The sequence below is a fragment of the Orycteropus afer genome, unplaced genomic scaffold, assembly GCF_000298275.1.
Source record: "Orycteropus afer afer isolate SDZICR_OR568_19922 unplaced genomic scaffold, OryAfe1.0 scaffold00004, whole genome shotgun sequence".
Lineage (NCBI taxonomy): Eukaryota > Metazoa > Chordata > Mammalia > Tubulidentata > Orycteropodidae > Orycteropus > Orycteropus afer.
In genome coordinates, this window is record NW_006921591.1 from 6,140,684 (window position 1) to 6,145,793 (window position 5,110).

Here is a 5,110-nt window from a genome sequence, read left to right on the forward strand (position 1 = left end):
CAACTGGGTCCCTGTGGCTGACTGTGCCTCTGTCTGGCTTCCTGGCTTTTAATCCCCTTTCTCCTGCTCTTCTGGCCTGCTGCTTTGGGCATCCCTGAGTTGTCCCTGGGGCTGACTGCTCCTATGTCCAGGTTCCTGGCTTTTATCCCCTTTCTCCTGCTCTTCCAGCCTGCTACTCTAAGTGGGCCTGAGTTTCCTTTCCTCACCTAATCCCTTTGGCTTATTGCTCTTCTCTCTGGATTCCTGGCTTTTAATCCCCTTTCTCTTCCTGCCTGCTACTTTGGGCGTCCCTGAGTTGTCTCTCCTTACCTGTAACCCTGGGGCTGACTGCTCTTCTGTCTGGGTTCCTGGCTTTTGGGAAGCCACAAGAGTGAGTTTAATTCCATACCTGAAAGGTAGCTAAGGACCACAGTGTCAGGGGTCTCATCAGGCTCTATTAGACCAGCAAACCTGGTCTTTTGTTTTGATTTTGAGTTTTGTTCCACATTGTTCTCCCACTCTATCCAGGATCTCCTGCACCGATCCCCCTCTGAGTGGTTCACAGTGTTAGCTGGGTACCATCTAGTTCTTCTGGTCTCATGGTCATATAGGCTAAGGATCACATGGTATACCTATCCCTTGGAAAAATTGTTTTCATGAGTCTTTGGTTTTCTTTATTCTTCTTTGCTCTGGATGAGGAGAGACCCATCATTACATCTAGATGGATGCTTGCAAGCTTTTAAGATCCCAGTCACTACTCACCAAGGTAGGATGTAGAACAATGTTTTTGTCTAGTATGTTATGCCAACTGAACTTGATGTCCCCTGCAACCACAGTCCCAAACCCACAAAAATACAATCACTTCTGAGTTATAAAAAGAGTAGATTAGAATCTCAGACACACACACACACACACACACATACAATGTGGAAAGGGGCAGGGGGGGAATATGCCAAATGAGGATTAGCAAGGAACCAAAGAATGTCTGGGGCTACCAATAAGAAAAGAATAGACCCTGATTTGCATACAGCCTCCAGAAATGTAACAAAACCAATTTCTGATCTTTAAAGCAACCCACTTGTGGTATTTCTGTTACACCAGCACTGGGAATGTCATGCTTGGTAGGGTGGAGGGTCGACGAAAGAGGGGGAGGCCTTCAACGAGATGGATTGACATGGTGGCTGCGATGATGGGCTCAAGTATAGCAGGGATTGTGGGGCTGGGGCGGGATTGGGCAGTGTTTCGTTCTGTTGTGCATGGGGTCGCTGTGAGTCGGAAATGACTCGACAGCACTTAACAACAACAACAAAGCACTGGGAAACAAAGGCATTACTCACCATGTGGTCCAAGGTCCAGCAGCAGCAGTATCATCATGTAGGAACTCTTTAGAAAGGCATGATCGCTGGCCCCATTTCAGACCACCTGAATCAGAATCTGTTTTAATAAGATCCCTGGACGATGACAATGCACATTAAAGTTTGAGAGGCACTGGCATATATACAAGCGGATAATATTTGAATAACTATGTAATGAACTATGAAAGAGCACAAGACAATACAGCTAACTTTTTAAAAGTCTTCAATATAGGACTTTCATACAGCTTCTTTGCTTCAACACAGTAATATATGATTTTCTGTTTTATTCAATGAACTTCTAAGATTATAGTTGAAGAAAGGGTTCTACAGGTTTAAAAAAAAAAAAAGACACTAAACAAAATACAAGTGTTTTAATAGCAGAAATTGGAAAGGAGAAAAGAAAGAAAATGAGCAATAAAGTAGAAGTCCCTAGATGGTGCAAACAATCAAGTGCTCAACTACTAACTGAAAGTTTGGTGAGTTGATCCCACTTGGCATTTGACTGCTAAGCAGAAGGCAGGCAGTGCATACCCACCAGCCACTCCTTGGAAGGAAAGTTAGGCAATCAATTTCCATAGGGATACCACCTTAAAAACCCAAGGAGGGGTTACTAGGACTTGAATCCAACTCGATGGCAGTGAGTTTGGTTTGGTTTTGGTTTAGAGACACTGTGGAAGAAAGGCCTGGTAATCTGCTTTCAAAAGGTCACAGTTTTGAAAACACTTTGGAGCACAGTTCAGGGGTTGTCCTGAGTCAGAACTGAGTATACAGCAACTGTCTTAGTATCATTATTATTTTTTAAGTTAAACAAATGTCTTTAGAGTAGATTTGTAAATTTGAATGACCTCAAATGACATGGAGATGTACAGCTGGAAACAATGTTTATTTCAAATTAAAATTTCAGTCTTTCAGAGATCGTGTTGTAGTGATTTTGTTATATTTTCTCTGGAAGGTCTGGGATCCTCTCTTCCTTCTTCCCTTTTTCCTTAGTTCCTTCCCAAGTCCTTCCTCTTTTTGTAGCCCCCTAATCTATTATGTTGTGTTGTCCTGTTGTGCATTCTTATTTTACTGAAAAGCCCTCAAAATGAACTCAGGCCTTACTGATGAGCTGATTCTGGTAACACAAGATTATCTGGACTTACAGCACAGAAAAGCATGAATAATTCAGGATTGAACTGGGAAATATCCCTGAGATGACAATATTTGATTAAATGCCATCCTTGTACAGAAGAAAGTTGAGGCTCCTGTACTATTTTCTTCATTCCACACATGCACTTTAGGTTAGAATGGTTGCTTATACTCTGATATAGTTTGAGAGAGCATTGAGCAGATTTATTAAGATCACATTTGGGTTAAGTATGGAAGGAACAAGACCTTGACATGATAGGTTGGTTGTTGCTCATGCTGAGAAATTCTGGAAACCCAAAACAATGGTGCTGCCATTTGGGTAGATCAGAATGACCATGCCAGGGATTCCCAAAGTACATTTCCTTTTTGTATGTGATATTGGTCAGGCATAGCACTGTAGTGCATTCTAAATAGTCTCATACTATTTGGGGGCATCTTTGTGGTGCTTATTGAAAATATTATCTTCCTGTTCAAAATTATAAGAAAAATAAAATACAATGTTTAAGGATGACGTTAAATATTGGATTTATATAAAATATCCAAATGAGATAAACCTACTTGCATGAACATAATTTTTGCATCAGGTATTTATGTTTGAAATAGTTACAAATAATTTCTGAGTAAGCAATTTAATGATAATCTGTACTAATTTATTACGGTCATAAGTGGATGATGTCTTAGGCTGGGTTCTCTAGAGAAGCAAAATCAGTGAAGCTTATATACATATAAGCTTATACAGATAGAGAGAAAGAGAGAGAGAGAGAGAGACAGAGAGATTTATCTCAGGGAAATGGCTCACACAGTTGTAGAGGCTGGCAAGTCCCAATTTCATGAGACTTCAAACATCAAGCTAGAGGCTTCTCCTCCTCACACAGCTGCCATTGCTGAGAAACCCAAGATTGGCAGGCAGTATAGCAGGCTGCTGGCTTTGGTGGGTGAGGAATCCAAGATCAGCAGGTTAAATGGTAGATTGTTGGCTCACAGGCTGAAAAGGCAACAATCCCAAGATCGGTAGGCAATATAGCAGGCCACTGGTTCAGCTCCAAGAACCAGAGTGATGAGCTAGATGCAGGATCTAAATCCAGCAGAAAGGGAAGAAAGCTCCCAGGACATACATGTCTATCTGTCTATATCTATCTATCTATCTATCTATCTATCTATCTATCTATCTACCTATCTAAAGCAGATCACACCCTTGAGGAAACTCCCTTTCAAATGAGTGGCTTCTCATAGCACATTTCATCAGGGAGGTGATTACATTATATCAAATCCATCAGAGAGGATGACTACATCACAACTGCTTAAACCATTTAGAATCATGGTCCAGCCAAGTTAACCCTTAGACTTAACTATCACAGATGGTATCAAGAGAGTATATACTTTTCTTTCTGTTTCACTGTAACTACTTTCTTGCCATGAAAGAAAAATTAGTCTCTAAATTTACATTAAGGCAATTTTAACTTTCTAAACATAATGATTTTTCCTTTTCTTTCAAGTGAACACATGATTTTGAAAATATTAAGTACTAGAAAATAATAATGAAACTTTTCTTCAAGCACACAGATGTAGTACTATTGTTAATAATTCTCCTTCAGGATGCAAATAACAATGCTGATTAAAATTACCAATGAACCATTTCAAACTCACTTTTCCAATGTTGAATTGTTTTGAATCCATAAACTTTATCAGTACATATTACTATATCTTTCCATCATTCTTCTAATTTTGGCTGAGTTTATTCTGGTGCTCAAAAATATGAGAGGAAAAAAGGCACAATCTGAAACTAAGATTTAAAAATACTCTGGATCTAGTGTTAATGGAATGCTATTATAATTTTTAGAGTCTCTTAAGCTCCTAGCTAATATGTTGTAACAAAACTCACAGAAAAACTTTGTTCCATATTTTGCCCTTCCATACAATTAAACATTTTCCTGGGGAAGATGTTTTGTGACTAGGTACCAGTGCATTTTGTTAGTAACAATTTGATAACTTTCCCAGCAAATAAGTCATACATTTAAAGAAGTGAAGTATGAGGGCATACAAATACAAAATCATAAAATGTGATTTTAAGTGGAAAAGACTTGCAGTTTCTTTAATTAATCAGTTTAAATAATGGTCCAATTATTTTTTGTTATGAATTTTTAAAATTGTATAAACAAATAATATTTGTCATGAAATTCCATCAAACAGACTTGGTTATTTTACATATTATAAAAAGCTAATAAAATATAAAAAAGGGGCAGCAATCTAGAAATTTAACAACAGTTATCTTTTAAAGATGCATATCTAACATAATTTTAAAAATGAGCAACAAACAGAAATCCTATGTACCATCTAACCAAATCAAGACAACCCAAACCAAACCCATTTCCATTGAGTCAATTCTGACTCAGCACTGTCCCATAGCATTTCCAAGGTTGTAAATCTTTTTGGAAGCAGACTGCCACAATTTTCTCTCATCTGATGGCTGGTGGGTTCAAACTGCCAACCTTTCAGTTAGCAGCTGAGTGCCTAACCACTGCATCAGTAAGGACCCTTGTACCTTCTAGATTAGCAGAGAAATTATGAAAATTAGAAAATTAAATGGGGAAGAACAGGAAGCAATTTGCATGCACTAACAAACAGAACAACTTTATTTTAATTAACTA